General features: G+C 47.1%; 1 non-coding gene across 1 annotated transcript; it reads left to right on the top strand.

Annotated features, from left to right (window-relative positions):
* Positions 1-4,542: 4,542 nt before the first annotated feature.
* TRNAE-UUC (transfer RNA glutamic acid (anticodon UUC)) lies at positions 4,543-4,615 on the top strand. Its single transcript has one exon. It is a non-coding gene; the product is annotated as a tRNA-Glu (tRNA).
* Positions 4,616-12,100: the final 7,485 nt, after the last annotated feature.

The raw sequence follows: 12,100 nt of genomic DNA, 5'->3' as shown, positions 1-12,100 counted from the left end.
GAAAATTAAAAATATGTTTTAAAAAATCACCTAAAGATGTCCCCTCACAGCCTCCCACTAAGCTCTTCCCTCATCCTCTTTTGCTGACTCCCACATTTAACACTTTCTTTCACCCGCCCTGTCTGGCCCGCGTTTGTGGGACAAAAAACAAAGCTCATTCTTCTCAGCTGAACCCCTTCCCATTCCCAGCTCCCTCTGGAGGTTGGGCCCTTCAATCTTCCGGCAGAGACCCTGCGCTTCTCTCCTGCCCTCTGGTTCCTTAAGGCAGCTCATGTGGACAGAGTCAGCCACATTCTCCTTCCACCCACACAGATCCCTCCCTGTCTGAGGACAAAACTCTACACGGATGTCCTGCCAGCAGCATACTCAGGAGGCCTCAGAGAGAACTATCTTGGCCCCAAAGATACCTCTCGGCTCTCAGATTCCCCGACTCCTGCCCAAGCCCCAGTGCCTGGCAGATCTGTCCTCTGCCAACCTCCAGGCATCTCCAGTTGAGCTGCGCAGAGCCCAGAGGGTTGGCTGAACGTGTCAGGGTTTTTTCCCCAGATGTCCTCAGGGTTACAGAAAAGAATATGGTCCCAACCCCTCAAGGTTTAATACATTTGTGTTGTGGAGACACAGGAGCAAGTGTAAAGGGCACTTGAAGAACTAAATACTGGAAAGTAAGATGTTCTCTGAGAATTAAACCGTATCAATGCAAGATGAATCAGAACAGATCTGCAGAGCCACATGAAGGAACCGTTTCCACATCTGACAAATCAGAATGGAGATATAATACAAAGAAACAGTAAAGATCGTGCCCATCAGAAAGTGGAGAGAGTGGTCACCAGTGGAAGCCCAGAAAAGGGAGAGCCACAGAGGCAGAGGCTGGCAGTGCCCATCTGATTGGGAAGACAGTGCCCTCCAGGTGGTTGGCATAACTGACCTTACCCACACCTCTTTGGATTAGGAAGCTTCATCCATGCTAAGATGCCAGAGGAATGGCACAAAGCTGGGCGTGGGGAAAGGGAGTGGACCAGAGTCACTGGTAAAGCCAGGCTGTGAGCTCCGTGAGGACAGGCTCCTCAGAGTCACTGGCTAAAGCCAGGCTGTGAGCTCCGTGAGGACAGGCTCCTCGTGAGTGTTTCCTGAGCGAATGCTGTAGGATAAGGACTACACCAGAGAAGGTGAGGCCTGAGCCGGGCCTTCAGAGATGGGAAAGGACTTTAGTGGATGAGGGACAGGAAAACATGTTCCAGAATGGGTGCTTTGCCTGGAAAATGAAAGCTTGATGGAATAGCTCGATGCGTGCAGACGACTAGGAGGCTGGCAAACAGCACGCCCTAGGGTAAGGGCCAGCTTGTGAGATGAGAAACTTGTGGGAGCCGTCAAGTTTCTCAGAAGGAAAGACACAGGAGGAATGCAGTGTCTCAGAATCATCCTGGCTGGGCGGCTGACAGATGCCGGGGAGGAAAGGAGCTGTGGGGTCCAGAAATGGGCCAGGCAGGCAGCTAGGAGGCCTTGAAATAACTCCGGTCAGGATCATGGGACTGTCTGTCACAGCGGGCACCGGAAATGAAGTTGGGAAAGACAGGCAGAGATATGCACAAAAATAATTCCTGTGCTATCCTTTGTATTTGGGGCGGCGGTGGGGGAGGGGGTGTGAGGAAAAAAACCCAAACATCCATGAGTAGGAAAATGGATAGGGAGACAGCTGTGTGTTCATACAATAGAAAACTGCAGCAGGGAAAACGAGCAGAAAGTTCTCTAAGCCTTGATGTCAAGAAACCTTGGAAAGAGAGGAAGGAAGGAGGAGAAGAAGGGAAAAACAAGTTTCAGAAGGATCTAACCCATGCTGTCCAGTGTGGTAGCCATGAGCTACATGGGGCTATGTAAGCGTAAATTAATTAAAATTTAAATACAATTCCTACACCAGCCACATTTTAAGTGCTTGAAAACCACATGCAGTTAGTGGCTACCATCTGTGATGGCACAGATAAAGAGCACTGCCACCATCACAGAGAGTTCCTTTGGACAGCGCTAACGTTTTCAAAGACAGAAAACAATGTATGTTGTGCCTGGATAAGGAATGTGTAGTCAAAGTACAGTGGAGATCATGCAAATGTCAGAGAGCAAAATCTTACAGCGGGATGTCTGGGAAGGGACGTGTTCAGGATCAGAGAAGGCGCACTAGGGGCTTCCATGTTTTACCTCCGAAGCCAGTGGCTAAATGAGCGCTTGATATATTATCATCTATACTTTTATAGGCCTTAAGTATTTCGTAGTAAAAACAGTATTAAAAGGTGGACTGGACCAGAAGGACAGTGTGATGGAGACTGAGGACAGGTCAGGTAGGAGAACTAAATGACTTGAATTTCTCACCTGAGAGGTGTCAGGAAGCAGTAGGGAGCACTGGCTGTGGGGGCATCTGACTGTCCTCAGCCTGGTACACACGGTCCCCATGTGTACTATTCAGCCGCTCCCTTGCTGCCATCACCACCCTCCATCCTCACAGATACTCTTCTTGGTCCTCGTTGCCATGGTTACCTCCAGACAGCTATGAAGGGGTCAGGCACAAGCACCTGCAGAGGCTGACCCCCTGCCGGTCACACACACACCTCCAAGTGGCCCCCCTGCTGGCCCAGACTTAGCCCCCACCATCCTCACCATACACCCGTTCCCACAGGCTCCTCCACCCAGCTCCAAAACCAAGCCCAGCCCACACTGGCAAAAGGGCCACTCACGTCCCATTAAGAGTCCAGCAAGGCCTGGGACAGCTGTGCTCCGTCAGGAATTTGTCTGCAGCAAGAAGCCAGCAACCCAGGGGAGGTCTGGGCCAGGCGCCCAGCTCTGCTAAGGTCAAGAGGCTCCTGGATGCAGGCTGTGGACACTGGCCAAGTTTGGCATTTCAGGGGAGGGAGGGAGCCTCTGACCCCACGGCTGGGCACCGGGACCTGGGCATGATTCGGGGCTGGCTGGGTCAGCCTCCTCTTCAGAGCAGTTTGTTGTGGCCTCGACTGTGGGGGTGATGCCTTCTCCTCGGAGCCCCTCAGTCCCTGTTCCCAGAGCCAAGAAACCCTAGACCAAGACACTAGTTAGCAGATCCCATTCTGCGCCATCAAGGCACCTGGGCACCTCCTGCCTCTTTCTACTGATTCACAACAGCTACCATTTTTCAAGTGCTACATATGTGACATTAATTTTATTGAATCACCCCTGCAAGTCTCTGAAGAAGGTGGTATTATCCCATTTTACATATGAACAAAGTGAGGTTTGAGGGGGTAAGTGATTTGCCCAGCTAGTGAATGACACTCATGCTTAGAACCTGGAAGCATCTGACCTGCTTTCACCGCTGAACTCTCTAGACCCCCTTTTCATCATCTCCCTTCCTCTGGCACTCACCCAGCCTCCCGTCTGTCTCTTCCTCCCCAGCCTTTCTCTGTACCTCTGTCTGTGTGATCCCCTCCTCTGTTCCTTTCTCCTTGCCCCATCACTTCCATCTCCCCTACTTCCTCTCCTTCCCTGACCCAGAAACACAAAGATAATTCACTATACAGTGAATTGCTGTACCATCAAGTGGCTGGGGACTGCAAAAGCCAGGACTTTCAGAGTGATTTGGATTCTGTGCCAGTGACCTTTTGTTTCCATGAGAACACAGAATGTGGCACCCAGCAACCTGGCCCGAGTCTGCTATGTCTATGCTAATAAAAGAGCAAGCTGAGCTACAATGATGAGAATGAGAACTAAAAAAACAATACCCACAATATAAGAAAAAACCTTGCACCCAAAGGGAAGTGATTCACCTGATGTATAACCTTGAGAACTGGTTAACTGACATCACAGCTACTCTATGATGTAGCTGGAAAATAATTTCGCAGTTTTTATTTTCCAAACACTGCAAAGTGGTCATTAGGAAGATAGGACCAAATTACAGAAACTATTTATGATAACTTCCAAGGGGGAAAAAAAAAGAATCCAACATTGTACATGTGCTATTGCTTCATTCAGTTCAGTTCAGTCGCTCAGTCGTGTCCGACTCTTTGTGACCCCATGGACTGCAGCATGCCAAGATTCCCTGTCCAACACCAACTCCTGGAGCTTGCTAAAACTCATGTCTATCGAGTTGGTGATGCCATGCAACCATCTCATCCTCTGTCGTCCCCGTCTTCTCCTGCCTTCACTCTTTCCCAGCATCAGGGTCTTTTCAAATGAGTCAGTTCTTCACATCAGGTGGCCAAGGTATTGGAGTTTCAGCTTCAGCATGAGTCCTTCCAATGAATATTCAGGACTGATTTCCTTTAGGATTGACTGGTTGGATGTCCTTACAGTCCCAGAAACTCTTAAGAGTCTTCTTCAACACCACAGTTCAAAAGCATCAATTGCTTCATTAAGGAAAGAAGAAGGAAAGATACTGGGACTGTGCTTCTCAAACCCAGTTTGAGAAGGTGAAGGACCTGTTTGTGTTTGTAAAATTTCCAGTCCATCACAAATCAGTAGTTTTGTAAAGTGCCATAAAAATAAATAATAAACATATATCTATTAAAGCACTAGCATCCAGGGAATTCCCTGGTGGTCCAGTGGTGAGAGCTCGGCACTTTCACTGCCGAGGGCACAGGTTCAACCCCTGGTCAGGGAACTAAGATCCCACAAGCCACATGACCAAAAAATACATACAGTAAGTAAATAAAAAAGATAAAAAAAGGACTAGTGCCTAAAATATACTTTTTAAAAAAACTTGCAAAACTTAACAGTAAAAAAAAAAACATCCAATTTGAAATGAGTAAGACGTGAACAGACACTTCACCAAAGAGGATGGCAAATACCCACATGAAAAGACATTCACTACCATCATCCACCAAGAAATGCAAAGTGAGATCACAATGAGCTCTCACAGCACACAGATTAGAATGGGGCCCATCAGTTTCCTATGGCTGCAAAACAAATTACCACAAACTTGGCAGTTTAGAACAGCAGAGATTTATTCTCTCACAGCTCTTTAGACCAGAAATCAACACATCAAGGGTACCATGCTCCCTCCAAAGGCTCTAAGAAAGAATCCTTCCTGGTCTCTTTTATCTTCTTCTTTTTTTTTTTTTTTTTTTAGGAAATGGCAACCCACTCCAGTATTCTTGCCTGGAGAATTCCATGGAGAGAGGAGCCTGGCAGGCTACAGTCCATGGGGTCACGGAGAGTCGGACACGACTGAGCAACTATCACTCACACTTTAAGATTTTAAAATATATTTATTTGGCTGGCCAGGTCTTAGTTGCAGAATGTGAATTTTTAGTTGGACATCTGGGATCTAGTTCCCTGACCCCTGCTTTAAGAGTGCAGAGTCTTAACCACTGGATCACCAGGGAAGACCTCTTTTAGCTTCCTGAGGCGGCTGACAACCCCCGTGCTCCTCGGCTCACAGCTGCATCGTCTCTATCTCTGTCCCTCCTTTCGTCATCACACAGCCTTCCTGCCTGTGTGTCTGTGCTTTCTCATAGCCTTCTTATAAAGATACCAGTCACTGAATCTAGGGTCCACCCTAATCCAGTGTGACTTCGTCTTAGCTTGATGATATCTGTAGAAACTGTATTTCCAAAAAAGATCATAGGCATATGTTTTGGGGGTTGGGACTTGATCATATCTTTTAAGGGGACACAATTCAACCCACATTAATGGTGTAAATAAAAATAAAAAAGGTGTTAGTTGCTCAGTTGTATCCCAGTCTTTTTGATCCCGTGGACTGTAGCCCGCCAGGCTCCTCTCTCCATGGAATTCTCCAGGCAAGAATACTGGAGTGGGTAGCCATTCCCTTCTCCAGGAGATCTTCCCAACCCAGGGATTGAACCTGGGTTTCCCAGATTGCAGGCAGACTCTTTACTGTCTGAGCCACCTAGGATAACCACAAATGCTGACAAGAATGGGGAGGAACTAGATCTCTCAGACACTGCAGCTGGAACGTAATTTCACCGTTTTTGTAAAACAAAATACATATTCACCAAAAGACCCCGCAATCATATTCTCCGGCATTTATCTGAGAGAAATGAAAACTCATGTTTAGACAAAAATCCATACACCATGTTTATCTTATAATAACCTCAAACTGGAAACAACCTGAATGTCCTTCGAGAGTGAACGGTTACACAGACCATGGCACATCTGTACTGTGGAACACCCTTCAGCCAGCTAAAGAAATGGGCTATTGATACTAACACATGCAGCAACCTGGATGGACTGCAAGAGCATTTATGCTTAGTGAAAAAGTCAGTCTCGAAAGGCTACATGCTATATGATTGCATTTACATAATATTCTTGGATTATAAAACAATAGCAATGGAGAAAAAAGTAATGGTTGCCAGGAAACAGGGTTAGGAGTGGGGGTTGAGACTATAAAGAGGTACAAGAGGAAGTTGCTTTAATTTCTGTATATTAGTTGTCATGACGACTACACAAATCTGAGATCAAACTGCACAGAACCACACATGCACACACATGTGCACATACACATATGTGTACTACAGGGAGCAACTGGCTTGTTCAGAACTGGGAAAGGAGTACGGCAAGGTAAGTGAAATCTGAACAAGGTCTGTAGATTCAGTACAACACTGTTGCACCAATGTCAGTTTCCTTGTTTAGATACTGTAGCACAGTTATATAAGATGTCTGGGAGAAGCTAGATAAAGGGCTTGTGGGACTCTGCTATTTTTGTGACTTTCTGTGAGTCTACAATTATTTCAAAATAAAACATTAAAAAAATTATTAGAGGGCTTCCCTGGTGTCTCAGTGGTAAAGAATCTGCTTGCCAATGCAGGAGACACGTGTTTAGTCCTCGGTCCAGGAGGATCCCACATGCCATGGAGCAACTGAGCCCATGTGCCACAACTATTGAGCCTGTGCTCTAGAGCCCAGGAACCGCAACTACCGAGCCCACACACCCTAGAGCCTGTGCTCCACAGCAAGAGAAGCCACCACAATGAGAAACCCACACACCGCAACTAGGGAAAAGCCCAGGCAGCAACGGAGACCTAGCACAGACAAAATAAATAAAAATTTTAAATTATTTTAAAAATTATTAGAAAAACAAAATGAAAAGTAGATACACAAGATGCAAACAAAAAAGGTCTTAATGACCTATATAATCATGATGGTGTAGTCACTCACCTAGAGCCAGACATCCTGGAGTGTGAAGTCAAGTGGGCCTTAGGAAGCATTACTATGAACAAAGCTAGTGGAGGTTATGGAATCCCAGCTGAGCTATTTAAAATCCTAAAAGGTGATACTGTTAAAGTGCTGCATTCAATATGTCAGCAAACTTGGAAAAATTTGCTGTGGCCACAGGACTAGAAAAGGTCAGTTTTCATTCTAATCCCGAAGAAGAGCAATGCCAAAGAATGTTCAAACTAACCTAGAATTGTGCTCATTTCACATGCTAGTAAGGTTATGTTCAAAATCCTTCAAGTTAGTTTCAGTAATACCTGAACCAAGAACTTCCAGATGTACAAGCTAGGTTTAGCAAAGACAGAGCCAGAGATCAAATTGCCAACATCTGTTGTATCATAGAGAAAGCAAGGGAATTCCAGAAAAACATCTACTTCTGCTTCACTGACTATGCTAAAGCCTTTTACATGTGGACCACAACAAACTGGAAAATTCTTAAAGGGATGGAAATAGCAGACCACCTTACCTGTCTCCTGAGAAACCTATATGCAGGGCAAGAAGCAACAGCTAGAACCGGACATGGATCAACTGACTGGTTCAAAACTGGGAAAGGAGTACATCAAGGCTGTATATTGTCACCCTGCTTATTTAACTTACATGCAGAGTGTGTGTGTGTGTGTGTGTGTGTGTGTGTGTGCACTCTCAGTCATACCTGACTCTTTGCAACCCCACCAACAGTACCCACAGGCTCCTCTGACCATAGAATTTTCCAGTCAAGAATACTGGAGTGGGTTGCCATTTCCTTCTCCAGGGGATCTTCCAGACCCAGGAATCAAACCCACATCTCTTGCATCTCCTGCATTGGCAGGAAATTCTTTACCACTAGCGCCTCCTACGGTACATCATGTGAAATGCCAGGCTGGATGAATCACAAACTGGAATCAAGACTGCTCAGAGAAATATCAGCAACTTCAGATATGCAGATGATACCATTCTAATGGCAGAAAGTGAAGAGGAACTAAAGAGCCTCTTGATGAGGGTGAAAAAGGAGAGTGAAAAAGCTGACTTGACACTCAACATTAAGAAAACTAAGATCATGGCATCTGGTCCCATCACTTCATGGCAAATAGAAGGTAAAAGTGGAAGCAGTGACAGATTTTATTTTCCTGGACTCCAAAATCACTGCAGACAGTGACTGCAGCCATGAAATTAAAAGACGCTCGCTCCTTGAAAGGAAAGTGATGCCCAACCTAGGCAACATATTAAAAAGCAGAGATATCACTTTGCCCACAAAGATCCACCATATAGTCAAAGCTATGGTTTTTCCAGTAGTCATGTGTGGATGTGAGAGTTGGACCATAAAGAAGGCTGAACGCCGAAGAATTGGTGCTTTCAAACTGTGGTGCTGGAGAAGACCCTGGAGAGTCCCTTGGGCTGCAAGGAGATCAAACCAGTCAATCCGAAAGGAAATCAACCCTGAATATTCATTGGAAGGACTGCAGCTGAAGCTGAAGCTCCAATAATTTGGCCGCCTGAATTGAAGAGCTGACTCATTGAAAAAGACCCTGATACTGGGAAAGATTGAAGGCAAAAGGAGAAGTGGGCAACAGAGGATGAGGTGGTTAGATAGCATCATCGACTCAGTGGACGTGAATTTAAGCAAACTCCAGGAGATAGTAGGGGCCGGAGGAGCCTGGCACCCTGCAGTCCATGAGATCGCAGAGTCTGACAACTTAGCGACTGAACAACGGTGACAGCACAAGACGCCTCAATTTTTGAATCACATGTTCAACAGACACAAAACAATTAGGCCAAATTATGTCAAACTGTAAGAGTGCTTCAGTGCCTGCTCTTGTCTTCTGAACCTGTTGTGCTAAGGAGGAGCAGTGACCATCTGGCAGAATGGCACTGGGCCATGGACCACACTTGGAGTAGCACTCACTCAAAGACTAAAGGTGAATACTACAGAGGTGGAATTTTTCCCCTCTTTTTGGCTTGTGGAATTATATTGCTATTCAAAATTTGGGGAATTTCCTGGCTGTCTAGTGGTTAGGACTCACACTTTCACTGCTGGGGCCCTGGTTCAATCCTTGGTCGGAGAACTAAGATCCAGGAAGCCATGCAGCAAAGCCAAAAAAAAAAAAAAAAAAAGCAAGAAAAGAAAAACAATTTAAAATATATACAGATAATAACTCAAAAAACAAATTTCCATCGACGCACCTCTGCGGGGGTGGGGCTGGCTCTCGGGGGCTCTGATGCCGTGGTGTGGTGAGCATGGCATCGCCCGACGTGTCGACGTTTTCAGGGAACGCAGAACAGATTAACCCAAAAGACAAAACCTTTGTCCCACGTGCTTTGCTCCTTTCTGTACATAGCTCCTCGGCTCACGAACCTAACTGTAAACATTCAGGTATTTTTGTACAAATAAGGGACTGATGTTCTGTTTGTCGTTAGAAATAAACATTAATACAGTGTTCTTCAAAAAAAAAAAAAACAAACAAATTTCCTCCAAGTCCTGGTTAAAGAGAAAAATGTACTTGACGTAAAGCACAGCCAAGCCTGCGTGCTTCCTCCGCCTCCTCCCCTGACTTCACCTCCTGGCCTCCACCCCTCTGTCCCCAGTCTGCTTGCCCTCAATCTCCCTCTCTCCCCAGTGGGAGGTCCCAGGCTCTGGTGCACCCCTTCCCAGCCCCCAACATTGGGGACATCACTTCATCTCTCTGAGCATCAGTTTTCTCGTGTGTGGTGATGACAGTACCCACCTCAGAGCTGTCATCTGAGGAGTAAATGAGATCACAAACACAGCAAGGGCTCTGAGCCCATGGGGGGATGTGTGCATGTGGAGTAGGGCCCTCTGGCTGCATAGCAGTCCCCAAACAGTCAGGCCAGCTCTGGTCAACCTCCCAGTCTCATTCCCATCTCACCCTCCCCTCTCAGACAAGCTGGCTCCTCCTTCTCTGCCTCCGCAGTCTACCTCCCCTCCAAGTGTACACGTCCTCCCCTTCCAGCTGTGCGCTCCCCCAGTCCAAGAGGGGATCCTTCCCAGAGGAAAAGCCAGGCCAGGCTGCTGCATTATTTTTCTCTATTAGAACTGAAGGCCCTGTAATTCCTCCCACCTGCAATAATAATAATAATACATTCATATTGGCTAACTCAATGAGCACTTAGTGTGTGCCAGGCACCATCCCAAGCCCTGTCCGTGTTTAAACTCATTTAATGCTCACAACCATCCTATGAGGTAGGTTCTGTTCTAAGCCCAGTTTACAGTTGAGGAAACAGGCCAGCAAGCAGGGAAAAACTTGCCCAAGTCCACCCAGATGATAAGCCCCACACTCTTATCCACAAAGCTATGCATGCTTCCTGGTGGTTTTCCTCCTTCCTGATGGTGGGGATCATCAGATCTCTCTTACTCACCCAGCTCAGGGCCTGGCACGATGGAGCGTGCCAGTACTAAGTTCTTCAGTCGTGTCCAACTCTGTGCAACCCTCTGAAATACAGCTGTCCAAGCTCCACTGTCCATGGGATTCTCCAGGCAAGAAATACTGGCGTGGCTTACCATGCCCTCCTCCGGGGGATCTTCCCCACCCAGAGAAGCTCTGTGAAACCTCTGTTAAATGAATGAATGAATGGGTGGATAAATTCTGCCCCACTGCACTATCTGGACTATTCTTATGTGTATAGTTCACTGAGAGTGCAGGCTTCGAGGATCCCAGCTGAACTCTGGAAGTACTGATTCCAAGACCTCCCTGATGGTCCAGTGGTTAAGAATCTGCCTGCCAATGCAGGGGACACGGGTCATATCCCTAGTCTGGGAAGATTCCACGTGCCACAGGGCAACGAAGCCTGTGTACCACAACTACGGAAGCCTGAGTGCTCTAGAGCCAGTGCTCAGCAACAAGAGAAGCCACGGCCCTGAGAAGCCTGCCCACCACAGCTAGAGAGCCTGTGCTCAGCAACAAAGACCAGGGCAGCCAAAAACAAATTGATTAATTAAAGAGATGACCGATTCCAGCTTCCTACCGTGTGAAGGCCAAGAACTTGGTCCCCGCTCGGTCATTACAATGCAAGGGCTTGACCACCGCAACTGGGCCTGTTTCCCTTCCAACACCCTCCCCTCAGAGTCCTTGCTACAGCAGCTCACTCACGGCTCTGCTTTTGTGAGCTCTCTTGATTTCAAAAGAAGAAACAGACATGGTCTATCTTCTATATATTCAGAGCAGGAAGAGTCCCAGCATCCCACCTCCAAATAAGTACCTCAAGCACATGCATTCGCTGAGGGCACATGGAAGCCATAGTTTTATCTATAGTGAAAAACGCTACTCCAAAGCAGTGTGGTTGCTGTCTATTGTCAGGGGCTATTGTCGTTTAGTCGCAAAGTTGCGTCTGACTCTTGCGACCCCACGGACTGTAGCCCACCAGGCTCCTCTGTCCATGGAATTCTCCAGGCCAGAATACTGGAGTGGGTTGCCATGCCCTCCTCCAGGGGATCTTCTCAACCCAGGGATTGAACCCACGTCTCCTGCATCACAGGCAGATTATTTACCACTGAGCCACCAGGGAAGGCCCATCGAGGGCCTGCTCTGTGCCAGGTACCGTACTAGGTGCTTTTTGTATATCTGATCTCATTTTAATCCTTCCAGCTCCATGAAGTAGGTACTATTACTGTCATTGGTTCAGTTGAGAAAACTGCCAAAAACACAGCTAGAAAGGGAGGAGAACCAAGATTCAGATTGAGGTTGGCCCAACCTTTACCAAACACACCCTGTCTTCCTCTATCCTTCCACAAGCCACCTGCAGCTTTCTTATCTTGCCCAGTCCTCTGAGCGTAGAGTCCATGTGGCTTCCTTCCTGTTATGTGTCCTTAGCACCCAGTGGGTGTGACCACTGGGTGTGCAAGCAGTCACTGCAGAAGTTACTGTGATTCTGTGGACCTGTCAGGAGGGACTGCAGAACTCACATGGCTCTTGGCCTG

This window comes from Bos mutus, chromosome 23, assembly GCF_027580195.1.
Source record: "Bos mutus isolate GX-2022 chromosome 23, NWIPB_WYAK_1.1, whole genome shotgun sequence".
In the NCBI taxonomy this organism is placed as follows: Eukaryota; Metazoa; Chordata; class Mammalia; order Artiodactyla; family Bovidae; genus Bos; species Bos mutus.
The sequence above is the reverse complement of the archived record's forward strand: the minus strand, read 5'-3'. Positions and strand labels throughout refer to the sequence as shown.